The sequence below is a fragment of the Heterodontus francisci genome, chromosome 31 (assembly GCF_036365525.1).
Source record: "Heterodontus francisci isolate sHetFra1 chromosome 31, sHetFra1.hap1, whole genome shotgun sequence".
Taxonomy (NCBI): domain Eukaryota; kingdom Metazoa; phylum Chordata; class Chondrichthyes; order Heterodontiformes; family Heterodontidae; genus Heterodontus; species Heterodontus francisci.
In genome coordinates, this window is record NC_090401.1 from 24253118 (window position 1) to 24266287 (window position 13170).

At 42.3% G+C, this 13170-nt stretch overlaps 1 long non-coding RNA gene across 1 annotated transcript in view; it reads right to left on the minus strand.

The window, feature by feature from the left end:
* Window positions 1-11363: 11363 nt before the first annotated feature.
* The window catches only part of LOC137346945 (uncharacterized), a 72287-nt gene continuing 70480 nt past the window's right edge, over window positions 11364-13170 (minus strand). Inside the window, exon 3 of the long non-coding RNA XR_010968830.1 lies at window positions 11364-12536. This is a non-coding gene — a long non-coding RNA (uncharacterized lncRNA). The remainder of the gene's footprint in view (window positions 12537-13170) is intronic.

The window sequence follows — 13170 nt, forward strand, 5'->3', positions numbered from 1 at the left end:
AGAAGAATACTGAGCCCCAATGAAAAGCAAGGCTACCTACAAAAGGACTACAGTGAGCTCGAAGCACAGTAACAAATAAATCTTCTGATATTGCCTCAAACTTCTCTACATTATTTTTTCTTCTGCTCTTTTCTGTCTCTATTTGCATGTGCGTATCACGTATGCATGATAGTGTGTGGCACGGCGTGTATCCGAGGTGTTAACCGAATTAGAGTTTAAATTTCACTTTTCTTCTTCAAACCTAAGAAGGCCTGTTTGTGCTCATTTCTTTGCCTTATAATTGGAAAGCGGTCAACAAGGATTCACCAAGGGGGAGCTCAAATGACAGTGTGTTTAAAATTAAACCCTATTACAATAAGACCGGGTGAAGACTAAAAGGGACCCCGAGAGACCTTTCTCACCTGGTCGTAACACTTTCTTCAGTGAACTGTGGTTATGAAGATAGGACAACGGAGATACTGAAAACAGAAGTAAGTCCGAAATCCAATTTATTGTGTATAATGCTCAGCGTACTAAAAAAAACTGACAGTTAACTGTGTGGTCAATTCAGTATATGCTTTTTCCTTATCACAGATAATCCGTAAAGCAGAAGCCAAACTCCAATTGCTCAAGCAAATGCTCCAGCACAATGAAGTGGCTTTTTACAAATGAACAATTGGTACCTAATTCAGCATCCAATTCAGGGCCTGTAATCACAAGCATCACTTCGAGAGAAACTGCACAAAAGGACCAATTACCTTAATCTAAAAGCAGCAAGAGATATACAATGAAACAGATGTCAACAGTAGAAATTAACACTTATCACTCAGGAAAACTAACGCATTGTTGAAGACTTTGAAATAATGATCTGGACCACACAGCTTTATTGAAATCCATTCAGAAAGTGAGGAACACGAGGTGAAATATCTTGCGTGTAGAAACGATTAAATGTTTTGACATTTACTGTGCTCTCAAACATGTTACTACTTCTGGTTTAACTTTTTTTTGGGATCTTGCACTAAAAGTTCAGATCTTGTGCCATCAGATACATTATTATCCAGCTAATGAACAAATTAACTGAACAGTCTATCCAGTTTATCATAATCAACAACCTATCCTATGTGCAATGAAATTGGAAAGTACACAAAATCGCTTGTTGAGCATTTCTTATAATCTTAAGTTAGATATACAGGAATATTTATCTTTAAAGCATGCTTGTTGATGTAGATTTTATGTAAATCTAACCTGAATTAGAAATGCAAATCCTCATAACATGATGAATTTACATTGTTGGGGACTCCTCATTATAGAAAAATCCAAATAAAAGATTGTGCCAGTCAGCACTCTCTCTCTTGATTAACTGCTAGAATCTATGCTGTGAAGTTGTCAGCTTTGAGGTTGACTTTTTTGCAGGGGGCAGATCTCTGAACTTGTTTTGAGGCAGAAGACACCTATTCAAAAGTGACAGGATGCACCTCCACCTAGAGGCCCAGGGTATTGTTCTGGGGACATGGGTTCAAATCCCACCACAGCAGAAGATGGAATGTGAATTCAATTAATAAATCTGGAATTAAAAAGCTAGTCTAATGATGGCCATGAAACTAATGTCGATTGTTGTAAAAATCCATCTGGTTCACTAACATCCTTTAGGGAAGGAAATTGCTGTCCTGACCTGGTATGGTCTACATGTGACTCCAGACCCACAGCAATGTGGTTGACTCTTACATGCCCTCTGAAAAGGCCTAGCAAGCCACTCAGTTGTATCCGACCGCTACGAAGTCAATAAAAAGGAATGAAACCGGAAGGACCACCCGGCATCGACCTAGGCACCGGAAACGACAACGGCAAACCCAGCCCTATTGACACTGGCAGGTGGCGGCACAGTGGTATACAGTAGGGAGGGAGTTGCTCTGGGAGTCCTCAACTCGACTCTGGATCTCATGAAGTCTCATGGCATCAGGTCAAACATGGACAAGGCAACCTCCTGCTGATTACGACCTACCACCCTCCCTCAGCTGATGAATCAGTACTCCTCCATGTTGAACAGCACTTGGAGGAAGCACTGAGGGTGGCAAGGGCACAGAACGTACTTTGGATGGGGGACTTCAATGTCCATCACCAAGAGTGGCTCGGTAGCACCACTACTGACCTAGCTGGCCGAGTCCTAAAGGACATATCTGCTAGACTGGGTATGCGGCAAGTGGTGAAGGAACCAACAAGAGGGAAAACATACTTGACTTTGTCCTCACCAATCTGCCTGCCGCAGATGCATCTGTCCATGACTGTATTGGTAGGAGTGACCACCGCACAGTCCTTGTGGAGACGAAGTCCTGCATTCACATTGAGGATACCGTCCATCGTGTTGTGTGGCACTATCACCGTGCTAAATGGGATAGATTTCGAACAGATCTAGCAATGCAAAACTGGGCATCCATGAGGCGCTGTGGGCCATCAGCAAGCAGAATTGTACTCAACCACAATCTGTGACCTCATGACCCGGCATATCCCCCACTCTGCCATTACCATCGAGCTGGGGGACCAACCCTGCTTCAATGAAGAGTGCAGGAGGACATGCCAGGAGCAGCACCAGGCAGACCTCAAAATGAGGTGTCAACCTGGTGATGCTACAACACAGGACTGCTTGCATGCCACACTGCATAAGCAGCATGCAATAGACAGAGCTAAGCAATCCCAGAACCAACGGATCAGATCTAAGCTCTGCAGTCCTGTCACATCCAGCCGTGAATGGGGGTGGACAATTAAACAACTAACTGGAGGAGGCGGCTCCACAAATATCTCTATCCTCAATAATGGGGGAGCCCAGCACATCAGTGCGAAAGATGAGGCTGAAGCATTTGCAACAATTTTCAGCCAGAAGTGCCGAGTTGATGATCCATCTCGGCCTCCTCCTGAAGTCCCCAGCATTACAGATGCCAGACTTCAGCCAATTCGATTCACTCCAAGTGATATGAAGAAACGACTGAAGGCACTGGATACTGCAAAGGCCCTAACAATATTCCGGCAATAGTACTGAATACCTGTGCTTCAGAACCTGCCGCGCTCCTAGCCAAGCTGTTCCAGTATAGCTACAACACTGGCATCTACCCAGCAATGTGGAAAATTGCCCAGGTATGTCCTGTACACAAAAAACAGGACAAGTCCAACCCGGCCAATTACCGCCCCATCAGTCTACTGTCAATCATCAGTAAAGTGATGGAAGGTATCATCAACAGTGCCATCAAGCGGCACTTGCTTAGCAATAACCTGCTAGTGACGGTCAGTTTGGGTTCCGCCAAGGCCACTCATCTCCTGACCTCATTACAGCCTTGATTCAAACAGGGACAAAAGAGCTGAACTCAAGAGGTGAGGTGAGAGTGATTGCCCTTGACATCAAGGCAGCATTTGACCGAGTATGGCATCAAGGAGCCCTAGCAAAACTGGAGTCAATGGGAATCAGGGGGAAAACTCTCTGCTAGTTGGAGTCATACCTAGCACAAAGGAAGATGGCTGTGGTTGTTGGAGGTCAAACATCTGAGCTCCAGGACATCACTGTAGGAGTTCCTCAGGGTAGTGTCCTAGGCCCAACCATCTTCAGCTGCTTCATCAATGACCTTCCTTCTATCATAAGATCAGAAGTGGGGATGTTCGCTGATGATTGCACAATGTTCAGCGCCATTCGCGACTCCTCAAGTACTGAAGCAGTCCATGTCGAAATGCAGCAAGACCTGGATGATATCCAGGCTTGGGCTGATAAGTGGCAAGTAACATTTGCGCCACACAAGTGCCAGGCAATGACCATCTCCAACAAAAGAGAATCTAACCATGTCCCCTTGACATTCAATGGCATTACCATTGCTGAATCCCCCACTATCAAAATCCTCAGGGTTACCATTGACCAGAAACTGAACTGGAGTAGCCATATAAATACCGTGGCTACAAGAGCAGGTCAGAGGCTAGGAATCCTACGGCGAGTAACTCACCTCCTGACTCCTCAAAGCCTGTCCACCATCTACAAGGCACAAGTCAGGAGTGTGATGGAATACTCTCCACTTGCCTGGATGGGTGCAGCTCCAACAACACTCAAGAAGCTTGACATCATCCAGAACAAAGCAGCCCGCTTGATTGGCACACCATGCACAAACATTCACTCCCTCCACCACCAACGCACAGTGGCAGCAGTGTGTACCATCCACAAGATGCACTGCAGCAATGCACCAAGGATCCTTAGACAGCACCTTCCAAACCCACGACCTCTCCCACCTCGAAGGACAAGAGCAGTAGATGCATGGGAACATCACCACCTGCAAGTTCCCCTCCAAGTCACACACCATGCTGACTTGGAACTATATCGCCGTTCCTTCACTGTCGCTGGATCAACATCCTGCAACTCCCTTCCTAATAGCACTGTGGGTGTACCTACTCACTCCACATGGACTGTAGCGGTTCAATAAGGCAGCTCACCACCACCTTCTCAAGGGCAATTAGGGATGGGCAATAAATGCTTGCATAGCCAGTGATGCCCACATCCCATGAATGAATAAAAAAAGAGAGGAATTGATAGGTAAATTAATAGGAAGGTGGGGATGTGGTAGGGAATATGGGATTAAATGTAGGATTTGTATAAATGGGTGGTTTTTGGTCGGCACAGACTCGGTGGGCCGAAGGGCCAGTTTCAGTGCTGTCTCTATGAATCTATAAGGCTGGCAAAGAGAGAATATGAGAATGAGGACATTCTATTCTAATGAACAGTAAAGGGAACCTAAAAATCTTCTACCGGCATGTAAAGAGTAAGCGGGTAGTAAGAGGTGGAGTAGTGCCTGTTAGGGACAAAGAGGGCGGCACAGTGGCGCAGTGGTTAGCACCGCAGCCTCGCAGCTCCAGGGACCCGGGTTCAATTCTGTGTACTGCCTGCGCGGAGTTTGCAAGTTCTCCCTGTGACCGTGTGGGTTTTCGCCGGATGCTCCGGTTTCCTCCCACAGCCAAAGACTTGCAGGTTGATAGGTAAATTGGCCATTATAAATTGCCCCTCGTGTAGGTAGGTGGTAGGGAATATAGGATTACTGTAAGGTTAGTATAAATGGGTGGTTGTTGGTTGGCACAGACTCGGTTGGCCGTAGGGCCTGTTTCAGTGCTGCATCTCTTAAAAAAAAAATATATGCGTAGAGGTCAAGGCTGGAATGAGCAATTTTTATCAGTGTTTACTAAGGAGGAGGAATCTGACAAAATATTGGTAGAAGCAAAGAGAGTAGAGGCAATGGAGAGGGTAAAAATTGAGAGGGAGGAGGTACTGGAAAGGCTGGCTATGCATAGGGTAGATAAATCACCTGATCTGGATGGCTGGCATCCCAGGTTGTTATCAGAAGTGGGGATGGAGATAACGGAAGTGCTTTCCATAATCTTCCAATCTTCCCTAGATATGGGAGAGGTGCCAGAGGATTGGAGAGTGGCAACAATGACACCCTTTTTCAAGAATGGTTGTAAACACAGTCCTAGTAACTACAAGTCAGTTAGTTTAACATCAGTGGTGGGTAAGGTTTTAGAAACAATAATCAGGGAAAACAAATCGACAGGCACTTGGAGAGGTTTGAGTAAATTAAGAATAGCCAGCCTAGATTTGCAAAAGGCAGATCATGCTTGACTAATCTAACTGAATTTTTTGAAGTAACAGAAAAGTTTGATGAAGGGAATGCGGTGGAGGTTGTCAATATGGATTTTAGGAAAGCATTTGATAAGGTACCAAATAAAAGGCTGGTTAACAAAATTGAGGCTCATGGAATAGGAGGGTCAGTGTTCAATTGGATAAAAAATTGGCTCAAGGACAGAAAACAGCGAGTCATGGTAAATGGTTATTTTTTAGACTGGAGGATGGTAGACAGTGGTGTTCCCCAAGGGTCAGTGCTAGGACCACTGTTTTTTTGCTATATATAAATGACTTGGATCTTGGAATGCAGATTATAATTTCAAAATTTGCCAATGATACCAAACTTGGAGGACTGGCAAACTGTGAGGATGATATAAACTGCCTGCAACAGGATTTAAATAGGCTAGCAGAATGGGCAGACAAGTGACAGATGGAATTTAATACAGACAAATGTGAGCTGATGCATTTTGGCAGAAGAGATGTGAAGGAATCCAGCTATAATAAGGGATTATAAGGTTAAAATTTTTATTTTCCTATGAATTAGGGATTAAAAAAATAAATGAAGGGCCCATCTGCCTGAAGGGATAGAAGAAGTTCATAAGCATGCCAGGACCTGCCCTTGTGATCAAGGACACAACATAATTACCTCTTCCTAAAAACACAATGGCAGGTTCTGATAAACAGGAACTCACTTCAAACAGTGATTCACATCATCACCTCAGCAAGGCACTGATGATACAAGTTTCATAAATAATCATTGTAGGTTACTACAGTTTAATAATGGATGACATTATTTTCTATGGATGGACTTAAATCAGCGGTCAACTGCATCTGGAAAACTGAGTTATAATCTTCAAACACAATTGGGTGGCTGGGAAGTGTACCACCATTTGTAACAGCATCCTGCTGGGTCTAAGGATATGTTGACTAGCATCTCTCCTCACAGCTTCCTGCTATCTCAGCCTTTTCTTAGAAGGTAAATAATGTGGATTTCAAATATAAATTAACAGTTATATAGCCTTATTTGGAAAATAGAAGGGGATGAACCTACTTGTAAAGCGGTAACACCCCGATACATAAAAAAAAACAGTTATGCCGCCTAGAAACAGTATAAATATTGGAAGCACACAGTAGATCTTTAGATTCATTGGATTCACTCCAGTGTTTCTCAAGGTAAAGGCACGGTTACTATGGTGTGGTGATGATAGTTCTGTCCTTAATTGGGGTAGAGGTATCTTGCTGAACTTTGCAGCATTTTACTCAGGGATTTAAGGTAAATGTTACTTTAAATGTTGATGGATATCTTAAATATTTTACTGTAACAATATTTAGACTTAATAATTGGATTCTCTGCTAGGAACAAGATTACGCTTTCTTTCTTTTAAGATTACGCTTTCTTTCTTTTCCGAACATTGCAATTAACTTTCCCATCAAATGTGAATTGCATGTTTGGTTCTTTAATAAATGTTTATATAATTTGGAAAATATATTGTCTCATATAGCCTTCTGTATCTCAAACCCGAGAACCCATCTCTGTGTACTCTTCAATAGGGAGGTACATTATTGAGGAGAGATGCCGAGACCCTTATAATATCTGGGCTCTTACAATCTGACTAAAATTTGTTTAAAAGGTTATCTGGAGGATGGTAATATTCTCAGATGTTTCCTTTCCTTGGGGGAGAGTTAAATCAGTTCTTCAGACTCATTCAAGTGTCTGTGAGATCTGTCTTTCTCAACCTTAAGTGAGAATGATCATCTGAGGAGTATGCTTGATCTGGGATAGTTCCAAAAAGGGGCTAGGGCTATAATCCACTTCAGTTGGCACCAACGTGGGTCTAGGATTATAATGCACTTCAGTTGATGCCCAATGTGGGGCTTGAATTATAAGCCACTTCAAGGATAGGGTGAGGCAATATAGACTTAATGGCACAGTTCTAAAGAGTGTGCAGGAACAGAATGACCTGGGGGTGCATGTGCATCGATATTTGAAAGTGGCAGGAAATATTGAGAGAATGGTTAGCAAAACATAAGGAATCTTGGGCTTCATAAATGGAGGCATACAGTAAAAAAGCAGGGAAGTTATGCTGAACTTTATAAAACTCTGGTTAGGCCTCAGCTAGAGTATTGCATCCAGTTCTGGTCACCACACTTTAGGAAGGATGTGAGGGGTCCTTGGAGGAGATCTACCAGAATGGTTCCAGGGATGGTGGATTTTAGTTACAAGGTTTGGCTAGAAAAGCTGGGGTTGTTCTCCCTGGAGCAAAGGAATTTGAGGGGAGATTTCCTAGAGGTGTATAAGATTATGACAGGCTTAGATATGTTAGACAAGGAAAAACTGTTCCCATTTACTGATGGTACAAGGACTAGGGAACACTGATTTAAGGTTTTGGGCAAGAGATGCAGGGCAAATGTGAACAAGAACTTTTTTATGCAGTGAGTGGTAATAACCTGGAACTCGCTGCCCACGAGGGTGGTGGAAGCAGAAACAATCAATTATTTCAAAAGGAAATTGAATGGGCACATGAAGGAAATAAACTTTCAGGGTAATGGGGATCAAGTGGGGGAATGGGACTGACTGGATTGGACTCGATTGACTGAATGGCCTCCTTCTATGCCATAGATGACTCTATGTTTGTGCCAAGAATCTGGACCCAAGTGTGGACCTTGGATTGGATGTATGGGCTAAATTGTCAGCTCATTCCTCATTCAAAGGCTTGTCAATCTAACCCACTGTGCCTCGAAGAATGAAGTAATAAGCTTTTAACTTGGGCTGCAGCCAGAGAGGAAAAATGAGGAGCTTGTGACTGAGATTTGATTTATGAAAGTGTTGAAAGATTGCTACAAGTTGTGGTCCCCGCTGGAGCAATCTGCTGACTTTCATATGCTTTTAGATTCAAAGTAATTCCCAACCTATGTTGCTACAAGAATGGATTGCAATTTTCCTGGCATTAAAATAAATATGTTAGTCTTCTAAACATAATAATGTCACCACTTCCCTGAAGAATGGCATTGAATGACTGGATCAGATGTGACTAGACAGCAGAGTACCATATCCATAATAACCAGTTGATTATAATTGAGCTAATTAATTATATTCAATTAATCAACACAGCCTCATGTCACTGATTTAAAATATATTGATACATGTATAACTAGTTGAGCTCTTATTCTACAGCGACTGATTATTCTTAATTCAACTGTGTAATACATTTACGGGCCAATCTGCATTAAATTTTAACAAAAAATACAATACAAATTTCATCTAATGTTAATGTAGTGTCAACACTGCAACTACTGAGAGGGAGAAAAAAAACTGACCCAGTTCCTGTGAATTAACTCTGAGAGATTTTTGAGTCACTGAGCTTTTCATTAACCCATTTAACTAAACAATGTTTTTAATAATATATCATCCCTCTGTGTCCAAAACATATGATTCCAAATCTAAATGTTTATGCTGATGATACTCTGACAAAGTTGATTCTTTTTATGAACATCTTATGGATTTCCAGTCTCTGTACTGGCTTACTTATCTTAAAAATAAGGGTTAGAAATTATTATGCTTTACGTCTGTTATTCTGGTGTGAAACAGGTTCAATGCTGACCAATTTAGTAGTGGGACTAAGTTATTGATCCCATTTGTGGCATTAGATGGCCACCTAATATGAGAGTTCGGAAACTTGCATATGTAAATTAGGTTGCTAATGTTGTTTAAGGACCCGCATGCCAAATTGGACTTTGCTGAACACTCCACATAGCTCCCTTACACCGATCATTACTATAATCCATTCCAAAAATATTGATGATTGTGACAGCAGGATCTGAAGACTACCACATCAGATTTCTGCTATGCATGCCCCCTGCAGGAGGAGACAGGCCACAGTGCCAGGGAACATGAGGCCAACAGGAGAGGCTGTGTTGACGTCCGGCATTTAACAGGTATGTGAAGAGGAAGCAATTGTTCTCCACAGTTGTTTGGCAGCTGGGCATGAAGATGCAGGAGTCTCTTCTATCAGTAGGTTTCTGAGAACATATACCTTTCCTAATTTAATGTTTTACTCAATCTCGAGCAGCTACCATTTTCCTCAAGAGATCCACGTGGATTACTAAGGTAAAATGCTGCTGAAGGACGCCAATCTGAACAATATTGTTTTCCTTCCTAAAGCTGCAAGTTAGGATACAGCAGATACAATTTCTAAAGAGCACGACTTTGCATTCTGCTCTATTGTGACATTGGCGACAAGTCACCCATTCCATCATTCACCCTCTTGCTTGCATTCAGCGTCCCACACTTGGGGAGTACAGATAATATAGATAATATAGGAAGGGAATTGACACATGGCGAGACACTGAGCACAAAGAAGCTAGAAGATTCAGATGTGGAAGTGGATTCCAATGTAACTGAGTAGGGGTACATTAGTCACTGGCTGCTGAGCAAGCTAATGACAAACTCAGGGGTTCTGCCATGAACAGAAGGATGCCAGCAGAGAATCATACATATTGATGTTTCCGCCTAGCCTCTCCAAAGATGTGCAGCAAATGGTTGGAGTAGCTCTGGAGTCCACTGCTCGGTTGTGCATGAACATCCAAGAAGGGTCAACTTATTGCAGGGCAACTTTGTGGAAGTGGCAATTGCAGAAACATCTGCTAACCTTCCCCTACTTCATGAAAGATGCAAACTGAACAGTCAATTAAATGTATAGCTATTGACTAAAGAACTGCAGATCCTGGGGAATCATTTAGAGAGATCAATGGCAACTGGATTGCAAAGCATACAGGATAGCTTCTGCACAAGACTAAAGGATATTCCATTAACTCTCTCAGGGATTTAATGATCTTTCTGATTCTATGATGTCTGTTCTGCCACTGATTGCTGATAACCAGAATCCTGTTCACAATACCAGTGGAAAAGTTATTGTGTGTGTCTCAGAGGCTGCTTCCCTGTACAGCAGCATTGCAGAGAAGCATTCCCTGCAGAAGCTTATAGATTTTTCAGCTGCCAGCTGCCAAGGAGCCCTAAACTGAGCCTGTCCAGTGTCCAGCCCAGAAGCTCGTGGTCCTGTGAGAAGGGACACCTCCATCCCAAGAGCCTCGTAATATTTTGCAGCACCTATGTACATTTGATTCAAAGCCCTAAGGTAGCATATAGAGGTTTTGGAATAGGGCAGAGAAAAGCTCTTGTGTAGGCCAAATAAAGTGGGAAGCCTATTGTGCAGCCCTTGGATCCTAGCTGAGTAATTCACTTGAAATACAATGTTTTCCAAAGATAGTGCAGAATATAGGAAGAAGGTTTCCTGAGTATGAAAAAAATGTTTTCAATTTCTGCAGCGAGTCTCAAGATAGGGCCAGATATCTCTGACAGCATTTTCAGTTGAGCAGTTTCCTTTTAGCTAAGTGCGTGTGCCATGTTGAACAAATCTTGAAAAACTGGACCTTTTAACCAGTGATGCTTGTTCTCAAGGATGGACAGCAAGGTTGAAGTGCTGGAGTTAGATGGGTGACATCATCCCATCCAAATGTTAGCACCTGCATGTGGCTACCACTGAGAGGGCAGGTGGTACTGCAGTGTGCCCTTAAACTGAATGGAAATGATGCTGGGTGCTTCTCCAGTGAAACCCTGCTGTTTATCAGCCCCGTCAAAAATCCCTGGCCCCAAAAATTCATACGTCCATTCTCAATCCAGGAATTTCAGTCTTCTATTGACAAGGAGCAGAAAAAAGGCTATTTACAATCAACAATACAGCAATAGTTTTATGAAAAATCAAACAGTACATCAAAATCCACATTGCCAAAAATATGTCAACGTCAATTTTAAGAATGAAGTGAATAACCTGCACATTGTCATTTTGTATGGGCAAGCAGTGATCACAGGGTGATGAGACCTGGAAACACAGGAAGCTTGCTATGACACCTGTGAGATTTACATTAAATTTAAGGGTGCAATCAAGCCTGAATGGTCCAAAAATATAAAAAATATTGGAGAATTGGGAACCTGCACTTAGGCCTGTATGTCTGATTCCACACAATGGGGTAGACCTTGACTTTGGATCTTGACTCCAATGGGAGTAAAACCCAGGAGAGATGTAAAACACATGCCAACTTACTATTTACACCATTTTACACTATCGCACAAAGTCAAGATCTACCCTATTGTTAAATGCATGGGTCCACTTCCTGAGCACATCAGCAGGGAATGGGCCCTACATGCAGTCTGTATATTTGCCAGAAACATAAATAATTACAGGCAAATTGCATGGAGATGTGTTCTTAGGTTTGATATGTGCCAATGTTTTTATTAATTTTATCAATTGTAATGTGTGCAACTTGTATTCCTGATCCTTTATCACTCCAATAACATTACTGCTGGTCATACTCAAAACAATAGTTTGTAAGAAAGGTATCTTTGTGCTCCACTCAAGGTACTTGTACAACAGCAAACACAATTTGACTATATTTGAAAGATGGAATACATTAGCATGTATATTGGTTAATTAGGTATTAGCATTGCAGATTGAAAATTTATGCTGTTTAAAGTTGCTTCATTATCATGCAAATATTGAATTAATCTTGCTTCAGCTTTGCTGCATATGTTACAGACACTATTTTCACAAAGCATTTGTTGAACAACTAAAAACCAGGTAAAGTATTAATTGCTGTCTTTAAAGAGCTTTAAAAACAGTTTTGTGACGATTCCTTTAATTACTGCGCAAGTGAATAACTGAGCCATGTAGATCAGAAGGGCCCAAGTTCTATCCCAGCCTGCGCTGAAGTCGTTGACTTTAATCCAAGGTGGGAATGTTGCAATTCAGCTCAGCAGTGGCTCAGTTTATGCTTGGAGCAGCCACTGCTTGAAGTTTCAGCCCTGTAACTGTGCCCCAGGAAGGACTTACTGCCTTGAGAATGATAGATGAGAACACTGCTAAGGAAAAGAAAGAAAAATGGTTTTGTTGAAAAGAAATGGTGAGTCCCACTAATATTTTTTCTTCTTTTACTGTAAACAAGGTTGTCAGTTGCTTAGCACCATATATTGTTATGATGGTTAGAAATGTATAGAATACCTCGGTAAGTCAGCTCGGTGGTAGCAGCCTCATCTCTGAGTCACAAGGTCATGGGTCCAAGTGGTACTCCAGATATTTGAGTACATGATTCAGGCTGAAACTTCATGCAGCACTGATGAAGTGCTGTACTGGCAGAGGTCGCAACTTTCGGATGCAACATTAAACCAAGATTGTTTGCCCTCTCAGCTGGATGTCAAGGATCTAATGGCACTATTTTGAAGAAGAGTAGGGACGTTCTTCCTGGTGTCCTGGTAAAGATTAATCCCTCAACCAACATCACCAAGACAGATTATCTGGTCATTACGTTGTTTGTGGGACGTTGCTGTATGCAAATTGCTGTTACATTTTCCTGCATTATAACAGGGACTACACTTCAAAAGAACACCTCTGTTCAATTCACACCATGACCCTGAGTCTCTGATCACTTGCCATTTTAATTCTCGGACCCACTCCCAGTCTGATCTCTCTGACCTCGGGCCCCTATACTGTTCCGGT